The sequence below is a fragment of the Silene latifolia genome, chromosome 4 (assembly GCF_048544455.1).
Source record: "Silene latifolia isolate original U9 population chromosome 4, ASM4854445v1, whole genome shotgun sequence".
In the NCBI taxonomy this organism is placed as follows: Eukaryota; Viridiplantae; Streptophyta; class Magnoliopsida; order Caryophyllales; family Caryophyllaceae; genus Silene; species Silene latifolia.
In genome coordinates, this window is record NC_133529.1 from 107749023 (window position 1) to 107763811 (window position 14789).

At 42.8% G+C, this 14789-nt stretch overlaps 1 long non-coding RNA gene across 1 annotated transcript; it reads right to left on the reverse strand.

Moving 5' to 3' along the window:
• Positions 1-9952: 9952 nt before the first annotated feature.
• LOC141652394 (uncharacterized) lies at positions 9953-14063 on the reverse strand. The gene is made up of 5 exons (XR_012547186.1): positions 13855-14063; positions 11727-11892; positions 10626-11403; positions 10411-10509; positions 9953-10299 (listed from the first exon to the last, which is right to left on the reverse strand). It is a non-coding gene; the product is annotated as an uncharacterized LOC141652394 (long non-coding RNA).
• Between the last annotated feature and the right edge of the window lie 726 nt (positions 14064-14789).

Genomic DNA, 14789 nt, shown 5'->3' on the forward strand with positions numbered 1-14789 from the left:
GGGGCTTCCCGACGGCTCGATATATTGTTTCGCCGACCTAAAGGACGCCTTCTTAGCCCAGTACTCTTGTAACAAAAGGAGGGCCGTGGAGACGTCGGACCTCCTAACTATCAAACAGGAGGAAGGCGAGTCTCTACGAGCCTATGTGAAGAGGTTCGACGGCAAAGTTCAGCAGATTCGGGAGATCAACCCCGAACTGGCGGCGTTCGCACTAATGAAGGGCCTCCCAAAGGGAAGCTTAAAAGATGAGCTCATCAAGCACGGGGGCCTGGGCCTGGACGCCGCAAGGAAGATGGACGACCAGGCCATCAAGGTGGAAGACTACCACAAGACCTGGGTAGGCCCCAGCGAGGCCGAGCCCTCAGAGAAGAAAGGCCGCCGGGATGACAGCCCGGATGAGAGACGCCGCGACACTAACAGGTCGCGGTCTGATGAGAAGCGCCGTGACAATAACAGGTCACGGTCTGACAGATCTGCCGGGAAGCAGGACAAGACGGGCGCCGGGGGGAGCTCGGGAATGTTTTACCAAAGGCATTACCATGATAAAACCCCTCTGGTCACATCGGCCGCCGAGGTCTTCGCCCTGAGCAGAAACGAGGGCCAGAAGTGGGAGCGGCCTCCCAAGCCAAAAGGAGACGGTGACGCGAACCAGTACTGCGAGTACCACGGTTGCGCCGGCCACCTCACTGACAATTGCCGGCACCTGAAGAATGCCATTGAAGAGCTAATCCGAAAGGGATGCCTCGACAAGTATGTGGCCAAAGGCCAGAAGATTGACGCCAGCGGCTCGGATAAGAAATCCGTTTTTCAACGGATAGGAGTTATCCACGTAGTCATCGGAGGTAACGAGAACGGTGGGTCGGCTCATGGGCACAAACGGCACCTGAACGAGTGTATCGTGCCATCAACTTTGTGCCCAACACAACGACCCCCGCCTCCAAAGCATTCCGATATGACTATTGGAGGGAAAGACTACGAGGGAATCATCGCCCCTCACAACGACCCCGGTAGTCAACTTGGACATATCCAACCACCTGGTAAAGAGGTGTCGATTGACACAGCGCCTACACGAACATCATGTTTAGGGAGTGCTTTAATGACCTCGGCCTTAGACTCAAGGACTTGAGCCCCCGCACCCATCCACCGTACGACTTCTCCGGGGTGGCCTCGGTACCCCTGGGTTCAATCAGACTCCCGGTGATGTTCGGCGAGGGGAATGCGGCCAAGAATGTCCTAGCCGAGTTCGTCGTCATCAACGGCTCATCCGCCTACAACGCCCTGATAGGCCGAGTTACTCTGAGCGATGCCGACGCAGTGATGTCCATCCGGGCCCTGACACTAATGTATGTCTCGGACCGGGGGGAAGCGCATAAGCTCGTCTCCAAAGACGAGAAGGACGAGGTGGTCAACATCCAGATATCTGCCAGAGGATGCAACATGCAATCCCTCAAAGTGGCAAAGCAGTCGGAGAAGGGGAAAAGCTCATCCTCACAACCAAAGGGCGACCTTATGGATGCAACCAACGGCTGACGGGGGAAGAGCGCCTCTAATGAGGCATTAGGAAACTGATAGACCTTGTATAGCGCCGGAGGTGCCCAAAACAGCTGTGGGCACCCCGACGCATGTTAATATCGAATGTAAAAACGACCAAGTCTTTCATCAAAATGTTCATTTTTCAGGCTAGGCGCCATCGAGAAGCCGACGCCGTCTCATACTGTCGATTCGACAAGAGCGGCAGTCGTTGAAGAAGCCGACGCCGTCTCATACTGTCGATTCGACAAGAGCGGCAGTCGTTGAAGAAGCCGACGCCGTCTCATACTGTCGATTCGACAAGAGCGGCAGTCGTTGAAGAAGCCGACGCCGTCTCATACTGTCGATTCGACAAGAGCGGCGATCGTTGAAGAAGCCGACGCCGTCTCATACCGCCGATTCGACAAGAGCGCGATCGTTGAAGAAGCCGACGCGTCTCATACGTCGATTCGACAAGAGCGGCATCGTTGAAGAAGCCGACGCCGTCTCATACTGTCGATTCGACAAGAGCGGCGATCGTTGAAAAAGCCGACGCCGTCTCATACTGCCGATTCGACAAGAGCGCGATCGTTGAAAGAAGCCGACGCGTCTCATATTGTCGATTCGACAAGAGCGGCAGTCGTTGAAGAAGCCGACGCCGTCTCATCCGTCGATTCGACAAGAGCGCGATCGTTGAAGAAGCCGACGCGTCTCATACCTCTTGTCGATTCGACAAGAGCGGCAATCGTTATGAAGAAATGTAGTCTTTGTGGCAGATCACCCCAAATAGTAGACGCTTGGCGATCACTTAAAGTGGTAGACGCCGCGTAACACGCTATCCGGACGCTGACCACATCGTCATAGACAAGAGCGGTGGTCCCCATGAAGAAATGTAGTCTTTGTGGCAGTCACCCCAAATAGTAGACGCGCTTGGCAGTCACTTAAAGTGGTAGACGCCGCGTAACACGCTATCCGGACGCCGACTCTTCGTCGCACCGACAAGAGAGCGATCTCCATCGAAGCGACACCGCGACAGTCGCGGCCAGCGCAGTTGATAAACAAATCAAAATGCCTTAAAAACGTTAAAAACAGTTGAGATACACACTCTAAACCACCACGGCCAAGCTAAGTCGGAAACAAAAAGAGACGCTCAATTAATGACGTAAGAGGGCAACTCGACGAGCTTGAAACGAAAAGACCTCGGCCAAGCCAGAGGCAAAGTGGAAACACTAAATACCATTGAAACGCTCAAAAGAAATAAGGTAAAGACCTCGGCATGCCGAAGGCAAAGGAAGCAAACTCTTATTAATAATAACAGGTTACAGGTGGAAAGAATGCAGACGACGGCCGTCCCCATTGGGGTAAGCCGAAACACAACCTACCAAAGTTGTACAAAATACAAGGAAAGAAAAGCAAAAATTACAAGTATCATTTGAAGCGCCAAAAGATGGCAGGGAGGAAGGGTTTAACAATTGACTCCCGAGCAGCTGAAGCAGATCTGCTGTAAACTTGTTCTCATCAAGCAGCACATGGTAGTATGTGAGGAGCTGAGGCAGATCTGCTGTAAACTTGTTCTCATCAAGCAGCCCTATGCCTGTTGCTGCTTACCATCAGCAGCGGTAGCCGCATCCTCTTCAATGGGCAACCCAGCAGCTTTCCTAGCAGCCTCAGCTTTGGCCTCGGCGTCATCAGCCGCCCTCATTCTATCAGCTTCCTCCTTGGCCGCCTTAGCCTTCTCGGAAGAGCGATTCTCTCCGCGCCGCCTCCTTCTCAATCTTCGCCCTCACCGCCTCCCGGGCCTTCTCCGCCATGGCTTTCTCCTTAGCCGCAAGCTTATCATCAAGCGACTCGTTATATCCGTCCCACGGAAAGGAATCTTTAAGAGGAAAAGCTCCTCGATCACTTCCCGGGCAGCTCCTTCGGCCAGGTCCCGGTCAGCGACAGATTGGGAGCATGACGGTTTGGAGCATCTCAATGTCCTCCTCCTTTTGCTTGATGATGGCCTCTTTGCTCCGGATCACCTCCGCCTGGGCCTCAAACAAGTCCCCGAACTCGTTCTCTCCGCCGAAGAAAGAGGTCGCGCCCCGAACAAAGCTAAACTTCTCCGACAGCTTCACGGCCTTTGCCGCCGCCTCGGCCTTCGCTCTCTCGGCCGAGGACCTCCTTTTCGGCGTCCTCCCGAGTTTTCTCTCGCCCAAGAGCGCCTTCTCAAGCATCTCCCTAAGCGTCCGCTCATTGAGGAGATCCAGCTTCGCCGACGCAGCCACCCGCTTAATGGCATTACGCTCGTAAACGGCTCGAGCCACGGCCTTCTCCTGCTCCATGAGACGAGCACCAGTAACCACGTTCCACCTCGCCAGCTCCCTAATTAGCTTCGTGCCTTCCTCTATAAGCTGGGAGACGGAAGCCTTCTGGGATGAAGGGACGGTGGTGACAATTTGACCACCAACCTGCTGCTGGGAGTGGGAAGCCCTCTGGGATGAAGGGTTGACGGAGGCGCCTTGATCACCAACCTGCGCAGAGGTCCCCTCCACCTGCCGCCGCCTAACGAGAGCGGCCCGCTGCGGCGATCTACAAAAATTTAATAAAGGCATCAGTATCAGCATATATCGGCGTATCGGAAAACAAGTCATCAGGGGCACCTAATGACCTGGCTAGATTTGAGCCACGGGATAGATAGGTACCTTGCCTGGCCTTCTTGGCCGGAGGAGGCACTTCCTTGCCAGCGGTAGGGGCTGTCCTTTTCCTCCTACAGACAAGGGAAGATTCCTCCGCATCAGAGTCCCCTTCAGAAGGAATATCAACAATCTCCACCGTCTCCTTCTTGGGGGGAGGGATGGGAGGTGGAGCCGGCGTTGACGTCTTCGCCGCCGAAGACGTTGTTTTCCGCGTCCGACGCACTACACCGCTAACGACCCTCGCCTGAGCCTCCTCCACGCTCAAGCCCTTCAGCCGTTGTTCCATAAGGTCACTCGGCGACTTCCTACGGTCGTGGGCTAGAGCCTTCGGATGCAAGTTAGCAACGGTCCCATCTTTGTGCAGCCCCATTCTCCGAAGAAGATCCTCAGACAAGTCCTTTCCAAAGTGGTCTGCGAAAGAAACAAACCAAGAGTTAAGTAGAGGAAATAAACCGAAATTCGAGGAGCAAGAGCATTAAGGGCGGCGATGGGCCTCACACCGACCCCACTCACCCTGTGCTAGGGCCGGTATGAGGCCGACATGGCAGAGCGGCTCATCCTGAAGGATGATCGCGTGGGGGAATCCATTTTTCGGCACCCCACTCTTGTCCACCTCAAAGAGCCTCGTTGCCAACCTCTCATCCTCTTGGAGATAGACAACTGCGGCATCCATTTTGAGCTTCTTAGGAAACCCATCTATCGTGCTCCGCCTGAGTCTCACACCGTAAGTTAACTCGGTGCTGGAAAAAGCAGGGCAGCGGATAGTCATCCGGCACCTTAACGTACACCCACCGGCCTTGCCAGTCCTTGCAAGAAGGAAGTTTGTTGACAGAGACATAACCCGGCTCCATCTCCACACTGTACCATCCGACGCGGCCAGAAAATGGTTTGAGATGGTGAAGCCGGCGGAATAAGTTCACCGTTGGGGCCTCTCCCTTGAAGAGACAGAGCCAGACAAAGCCGATTATGGTCCTCATAGCCAACGGGTGCGTTGTGCGGCGACGGCAACGTTCATGGCTCTAATAATGGCCACAACGTACCCATTCGGTAAACCGGAGCCCAAACTCCAAATGTCGCATATACGCGGTATGGCCCGGTGGAGGGCAACAGACGGCCTGACCCTCCTCAGGGATAACAATTTCGTATCCCCTACCGAAGAAAAAATGACCCTCGAAAAATTTCTCGCCTGAACAACTGGCGAGCTTATGAGTCCAAGCACGGTCAAGAAGGACCTTACAGGCGTTGCCGTGATCCATAACGTACTGCCTCCCTTCATTACGACGAGGCCTTTCCACTTCATCACCGAAATCATCACCAAAATCATTATAGGAATCAGAGTCCTCCCATTCCTCAAGAATTTGAGGATCAACTTCAGGAGAAGGAGACCTAGGGCCCCCCGACGCAGGTTTACTAGGTCCAGCATCAGCAGAAGACATGTTCACAACAAATTACTAACGAAATAAAAGAAAATTTGTTTGATTACCTTGAAGAAATACACTCGCCGGATCGAAGACCGAAGATTTGAAGAAAAGAAAGCCCTTGAAAGTTTAGAGAGATGAAGATTTTGGGAGAAAATTTTCGAAAATTTGAGGAAATGAAAATAATGGCCAAAATCACGGAATAAACTGCCCTATTTATAGGGAAAAGCCCACAAAGAGGGACCAATCAGGGCACAGCCCATGAAGCGTCAACCAATCAGCGAACAGACACGTGTCAGACATGCAACCACGGAATGTCAATCGTTGCAACAGTTGAATGTCAATCAATGCTACAGTTACCAAGCGTATTCAACACGCCCATTCACATCTCTTCGCCTATTCATCTCCCACAACAAATTCCTAGGCACCTGCTCTCCGCCGGCCACATGATCGACCAAGCCAGGAAGCACCGGCCGGGGGCAATCAGAAATAACCGGCACTCTCAGCCCTGGTCTCGGCCGGCATCACATTCTTTCCCACATCGGATACCCTTTACGCATCCATGTGGAGGGGGGATATGGTAGGCCTACGAATGATCAAGCCGATGCATCAGAAGAAGCTACGCAGAAAATTTTTGCAAAATACTTGCGCAGAATATACGCTCAACATACATCGGAGCCCATGCCACGGCATAGACTACGCTGGGGGCAAATTGATGGGGCATATTCTGCACCGCTGACCAAAGTCAACATATTGAGCAAGGTCAAAGATATCCACAGCAAAGTCAACAACTTAGACAGCCTAGCCGATGAAGCACATCGGCTGTCACCCAGTCTCGGCCAGACAACTAGCCAGCCGGGACACACATCCGCGTACTCATATCCAAGACCCTCGGCGAGCCTACCACAGGTCCATCGGCCAAGGGTACAACGGTCTTTCCACCTAATGAGCCACTTGGCCACTTGGCCACTACGTGACAAAAGGTGAATGCCTATAAATACTCCTCAACCTTCATTGAGGAAAGGATCCACAAATTGACCTAATAACCACTGTTCATCTGGTAATATCTTCCTTATCTCTCTACAATACACTCTTAGCCAAGTTACAACAACTTCTCTCTAAGTTTACTGACTTGAGCGTCGGAGTGAGTACGCTCGGCCAAAGCCGAGCCCTCAGTTTGTTCATCGTTTCAGGAGACCGCAAGGAGGATTCAAGCAAGGACATCATTCTACTAGCTACGAGTGGTAACAAATATCTGCTCTGGAATTACACCCGGAACAGTAATAGTTACCAAGTAAGCCATAATGATTACCCTTAAGTGCTTGCAGAAGCATTAAGGATGTAATGCAAAGTGTTTTTGATGCAATTTTGTGTAAGGGTGTTACACAAATGACAATTGACAATTGAGATTGCGCATGGTTTCCGACAAAACCATAATCAAAACACATTAGAATGGTTAAGATACCATTGTGGCTATGTTATCTAAGAAATAGATTTTCTAGAATCGTTCTAGGCAATAAAAAACAATGAGAAATATTTACAACGGAAATTGAGTACACTTGCAATCATGAGATGTGCAAGAAGGATGAGTCGCACCTTTGTGAAAACAGTGGGAGCTATTCTAAGGCTAGAGGGTCTATATCTTGATTGGATCTCGACACGTACTCAAAAAGTTTTGTAATGCAAATGTATACATTACAAAGGAAAACGAGTATGTAGTAAGGTTGAGTTAGGTACAAGAAGTTGATAAAACCTACTAACCAAAACCTTTTCATAGGCTTAACATGATGAGTCATGTCATTTCAATTGGATTGAGATTAATAACTATATAAAAGATCAAATTAGATTATAGAATATGAAATAGTAATCAGGTATTGACTATTCATATGTGATAATCACATTTGTCGTTCGAGTTTTTAAAATCTGAAAAACTCCTTTTATACTTTGTTACATCCAAACGGGTTGTAGAGACAATATTGAACCCCATTAAAGTGAACCCGGATTAACATGGTATTCGCCCATAGTCACTTGTATGAGGTGACGTCTCGAAGTGACTAGAGTGTGATGCAATTGATGACAAGTTCAAGTGCCATAGAGTCATGTGAGATGACTAGTCGATCACATAGGCAGACTGTTAGGAACACTTTGTCGGGCAGTGACCGCTTATAGAGTTCTGGCAAATTTATATAGCCTGGTCGTGGCGAGAGCTACTATAGTATTCTAATGAGTCGATTCTTTTGACTAAAGACTGCTCGCCTAAGATGGCACAGTTTCAGATTAGCTTTGATTTATGTTACTACGACCTTCGTAAATGGGGTCAAATGGGCATATTTTGGGTTATGATGGTTGTGGCTAGTCGAAGGAAATAGTGCGATAGAAGTTGTCCACCCCTTTGTCAGGGTTAAAACAATATCTCAGGGCCACTCGAGGAGTAATGAACTGGAAATGCGTGGCCACGCTCGGAAGGTATCTATGGTAGATAATTTCGGTCAATTAGTTATTCTCCAGATCGAGGAAACCACTCTCGATATGATCACTTGCAAGTACGACCCGAAAGACACCTTGCATTGAGTGGGAGATAGTAATAGGACAAGAGAATTGGTGACGCACATTTGTCGAGGACAAGTGGGAGATTGTTGGAATATGTGTCCTCCGAGAATAATGCGATCACAATTGTCGATCATATTGATTACATATTTAAATCTCATAATAAGAATACGGAAGGGATGATACATTACATATATAGTCAACTGGTCCACACATATCGGTAATGATTGACTGGCTAGAGTTTGACATTACTGTCGTGCGACGGTGGTGATCAGTTGATCTCTTGAGGTCACACCTAAAGGACGATTCTCTTAATTGAAAAAGGTTAATCAATTGTATGTCGATACAGATTAATTAATTCCTTAAAATTGAACAAATTATTGTCATTAGAGAGAAAATGACATCTTATTATAATGTCATTAAATAAGATTTTATTTAGTAATTTAAGAAGTTATATTACTAAAATTAATCGGTGTTTGCGAAACACGCGAGATGAGAATGATAAGTTAGTTATAATTACAAGATGTTGTGAATTATACTAACTAGTATTTAAATGACCATTTTATGTGAAAGTAATTTTGAATTACTAGTCAATTTGTTAAATGTGATTTATTTAATTTGTAAATGATATTTAATTTGTTAAATATGCATTTTAAATTGAAACATGACATAAGACATGTCACATGTCACATGACATACAATTGTACAATTGACAAAAATAAAATGGACTCCGTATTACACAATGATAAACCGAAAATTGGTGGGAAATGTTAAGAGTTTTGTCTTATTCATTTGCCTTATTCATTTGTCTATGACATTTGATAGTGACATCACTATGGACAAATGCTTACACAATTTGTCTTGTGAAGACAAAAAGGAAAAATGAGAAGGTCCTAAATGACCCCCTACCCACCGGTTTTTGATAACACAATTGAGTGATTTTTCCTCAATTTTTCCATTCTCTTATGTTTTATGAAAAACAATACATTCTCTCTCTTGTTCTTCATAAAAATCATTTTTATGAATCTAATTTGTATATATCAATCACTAATAATACTAGTAGTAGTATATGAGTACTAGTATTCGATTTTAAGGTAAACCACATTACAAATATCTAGTACATGTTAGTTTGTGGGATTTTGGGATAGTCTTGGGTGCTACTTATTGGAGGGCTTCTATTTTGAAGTCATGGATGATCATCCCATGTACTTCCTCCATTCAACTCCACTCTACCTATTTCCATTTTTTACACTATTCAAAAGTGCACATTCAATCTCGATTTTCTCTCAATACATAAGTGGAAATATATTTATGTGGGATCTTGTTTGATTCGTCTTTACGAGTACATTAAAAATATATAACTTTTATAATTTTTTCAAATACGTAGCTAACGATATTTACCGCGTAAAACATGCGTTGACGAACGTGAAAAAACAAAGTGGTAGAGTGGAGTTGAATGGAGGAAGTATTTTCTAGCTCAAGAACAAATGAAGGTGGGAGACCTTCATTTGTGCCCATTTGACCAAATTTTTCATGGTAAGAAAACGATTTTCTTATCTCTTCTTTTTATGTTTGCATGCATAAGATTTGTAATTATTTTATGACTAAATAATTTCTCACATATATGAATATGTTAATTAATGAGATTAATAATTTCTAACACTTCTACACTTTTTTTTTTTGAAATCAATTTCGCGAGAATTTATGAATATAGCCTGCACTAATATTGTCAAACATCCATACTCTTTCACAACCAGATTTTAGAAATGGAAATTGTTTAATTCATACCCTATACGATAATAGTAGTCGTATAGCTTAAATATTGTATCCGGCTACATTTTAAAAAATCTAGAAAATCTTACAATTATACTCTAAAATCCAACCAAACAAAACAAAATAAGTTTGAACCTCCAAAATACAAGCTATCGACAATTGATTTTTGAACACAAGCACTAACACAAGTTTCTCCATCCACGAAACCATCACATAAACTATCTGATCTAGGTAATATTCAAGCGTTCAGCCTAAATACTTTAGACGCTGCCATCAAATACTTGCGCCTTGAACTCCAATGCATATTTAGCCCAAATTTCTCGCACCTCATCAATCCGCTCAACCGAGTATGTCTTTGGAGCTTTAATCATGAACTACATACAAAGTAACCAAAAAATAGAATTAAATTATTTACATACCAACATGTTTTATTTATATAAAATGAAGTAAATATTAAAACAAAATAAACAAATGAAAGGACGTACATTTGGAATAATATTAATATATCGTCCTGTGATGATCTCCAACAGATATTGGCAGATATAATATCCACATAAGACGGTCCCAAAAGGCTATGTAGGACACTAAAATCGAAAGCATGTCAACTACAACGTATATACAATAAGCCCAATACGCCCACAGTAATAAAACATAGACTATATAATTTAGGAGATAAAAGTATTATTAGTTGAAGGGGTACCTTTATTATTTTCCATTCAAGTTGTTTTTGTTGGTGACACCCGAAAAGTGGATCCTTAGAGTTTAGCTTCATAATTGCCCTCTGTTAAATATATGTTATAGATTTAGCTTAATTATATTTATTTTACTAAAACAAATGTAAATCTATGAAATAATTCAAATGCAGGAGAGAAGTGATATGCTATAAAACTATCTTGGCTTGGGGGTCAAAGGATAGGATGAGCTTCTTGGGTGACAAAGTTCAATGTTCTTGATAAGGATGTTGTCTTAAACTCCTAATCCTAATATTTGTATTGTTTGAATCTTTGTTTTTTGTAAAACATGTTTACATTAATATAATATGAAATAGATAGAATATAAAATATCGTAATTGATTTATTCAATATATATTGAATTAATCTGCTTTACACACTTATGCAGCCGGGTTTATATACTATAGGACACAAGCATATTTACGGAAGGGGATTAATTACAAATTATATGCAACAACTATAGAATAAAGTAAATAAGGCAAGGATTATTGTTGCGTTTGTGGGATGATCGTTGGCTGGCGGCTATGGTGAGGTAAAAGTCGTTGGCTGGCTTTGGCTAAGGAGCTCTCGTAATATATGGAGCTTAGTTGTGTACTCTATGTGACTATTAAAGCGTACCAAAATCGAGATTAATCAAATTAAAAGATAACTTATAACTTTCTTCTCAATTCCCCCATATCCTCCTCGAGAACCATGGTATTGTGCTTTCCTTTCAGCCGCATTCTTCTTGTTTTTCTCACTAATGGCCTGTTTTTTATCCCAAAATATCATGTTACATTGTATAATCATCAATTTGCTGCCACAAAAACAGTAACTTAAATAACAAAAAATGTCTAATAGCATAGAACCATGTCTAACTGCATTCTGAGGTGAAATTGTCTGCATTCTGCATTCTACTGCACTTTAAGGTGAAATCAAGGCCAATACCACAAGTGCGACTAAAACTGAGATTAATTAAATTAAATTAAATAATGGACTGAATGTAAAACACAAATTGATGCAGTATGGAGGCAGACTATTGCATGCTAGAATTAAGCTCAAATTCTACGCATCAGTATAATTCAGCTCACCTTCCCATTCTAACTTAATTGGTCCTTATCTCTGAGAGCTTTTGATGCTAACTTCAGGATCGATCGACCCCTCTCAGAATGCTTTTCTCTCTTTGTCACACCATCATCAGATTGCCCCGAACTGTTTTTTCTCTTCTTTTTCTCTTTTGCGTTGTCATCGATCAACCTGCATATAAATTTATTGAATTAGTATTCTTAAATCACAAAGTCACCGCCACTTTTTACAAACTAAACAGTTGACATAAAAGTAAACTGGCAGCAAAGGAGCAAAGAAACAAAGGAACAAATGCAAGACTCAGTTCAGCATATAAAAAAGGAAACCCTCAGTTGACTACATATCCAGTGAATGTGAAGGATGTTTAGCGTAGCTTTCTAATTTGATCTGTACTGAAAACATGCATGGTGGAGCTGTCCTCTACCTTGTAGAAATACTTCTCTTGTAAATTAAATTATTTCATTAATATACCGTACATTTAAGCAAAAAAAAAGTTACAAAATAAATTACTGGTCCTTGAAGTAATATTTTCATTGACGGTTAGAAATGACTAATAAAAAAGTATTATATTGGAATATATCTGCAATTTCTAACTTAGTAAATTGTTTTATGGAATTCATTTCTAGAGAATACCTACCATTCCACAAGCTTGGTATCTGAATTTTGAGAAGTTCTAAGTTATTTATCTACTAGGCCTTCTTGGAGTATGTCCCTTAACTTTTTATATCATTTTTTAGTTGGTTATACCATATAGTTAACCATTACAATAAATCTTAGCAACTCTTAAGATTTATATATTTGGATAGAAACAATCTCTTAAGATGTTTAAGTTGCTTCTATTTCTTTTTTTCAGTTCAGATAAGTTGTTCTCCTCCTCCTCTGCTTATATGCTGCTAGAGTATTCGCAGCTTTGATTGCTTCCCAATTTAGAATGGTGTCAGGAGGCACGACACTCAAACACTTGTGTGGGATAACAATTGAAAATGAAAAGACTAGACCACCAAGTTGTTCTACTCCTATCATTCAAGTTAGCTAAACATTGCATTCAACTTCGTGTGCTACTCGTCGTATTCAAATGAAAAATGTGAAATAGTGGTAAATTTCTAAATCGTGCCCATATCCTAAATTAAGTTCTGGAATTCCTTTAGGTAATCTTTTTATTTGACTTTAATTCATTTCAATCAAGACCTTGAATCCCATTGGAGAACCTCTTCCAGCAATTTCTACTCTTCTACCCAAGGCACATCAATAATCAAACAATTTCCCATTATAAGGGTCAGTCTCATGATAATCTAACTATAAAACCGTCTTACGAAAGAGTGTGCAGTAAGAAAGCCAAGATCAAGAATTACACACAAGCAAGAGCAGACTATGGGGATTGGGAATAATAATATGTACGGAAAAATGGAGGAACAGTTAAGACATCAATTTCCATATAAAGGACACATAGGACCATGGATGGATCTACTCTTCTACAGTATCAAAAGTCCAACATTATACACTGCTTAAGTGCTGTAATTATGGACTTATCGACGAGAAAATGCCAAAAGATTATCAATTTGCAAACAGTGGTACTAATTATTTTGATTGATACTGATGCAAACAAATTTCTATACCATTTTTATACACAAATTTGTATTCCATCATGATCAACTTTCCTCAATAATATACACATAATATCAGGAGTATAATTTTGAGATACCAGCAAACTCAGTACAACAATTTACCCGAATGGCTCAATAGCTCCTGCAAACTGCGGGATAAGGGGGTCGGATGTATGTAGCCTTACCTCGTGTCAGCAATACAAAGAGGGTGTGAGCAAACTCAGTAAAACCAACTTAAACTAAAAAACCACAGAAATTTCTGAGCTTTTATGTCCCCTGATCATCCCAAAAACCTAGTTAATCAAACTAAATGTAACACAAATCACAATCAAACTAGGAGTATTTGACAAACACCTATTAATCAAAAACCCATTTAAAACAACAAAAACAAGTTAAATAAACGAATTATTAGGTATTAAACGAAGAATATGATGTGCAAAATTGATTTGATTGTTCAATTATGGTGTTTATGAAATCGATTTATACTAATTACTAAATAAACGAGGACTAAATGAAGAACACGTATTACCTCGGTATATAAGGAGATGAAAGAAGGCGATCGGTGGTGTTAAGTTAAGGGGATGATGAATGAGAACTGGTGGTGGTAGTTTGCGAGGCGCGTTGGTGGTGGCGTCAGGGTAGGTGATGGTGGCCTGGTAACGAGAGGCGGTGATGGTGGTTTATGCTAGTGTATAACGAGTGTTTGATTGAGAGAGTGAGAGAGTAACGTGGTGGGGAATTTTGATAGTTACTAATAAAAAAATGTGAATTTTGTAAATAACCCCCATTTATGTTCTAACTTTTACAAATAACCCCCACTTATGTCCGTTTTTACAAATTACCACCTTAAATATCACTTAATCCCAAAAATTACCACCAAATGTTGATTACGCTAACGACTTTTATAAAACCCGATCTATATACGACATTCCGTCTTAAACTTTTACAATATACCTAAACTACCCTTATTATCTATTAACTTCATCTCCCCCAAACTAACAGCATCCTTCTTCATCAAAAATCCCCAAATGAAAATATGAACCCTAATTGAATTTCATTTACTTCCTCACCCAAATCTAATTTCACTTAATCCCAAAAATTACCACCACATTTATTTATTATATATAGTAGGCTAGTGATGATAGTGTTTATGGTGATATATAGAAGGCGGTCGTCGGTAATTAAACACAAGGCTTGGAGCACATGCATCGTCGGCGGAATCCGTGACAATCGCCGGCAGTATAACCTTCGGTTGCGCAAGTGTTTTCGCAGTTGTTTTTACTAACACATGGTCCCCTGAACTTCTGACTTGCTCTACTGCACATCCTTGCTTCTGCCACTTTCTAGCTGATTGCTCAGATCGTTTACAATGCTAGAAATTGAAATTAGGTATTAAATTGGGGAAAACGCAGAAGAAATTCGAGTTGTAAATGAGTTAAATACCTGTGATAAAGAGAGGGATGA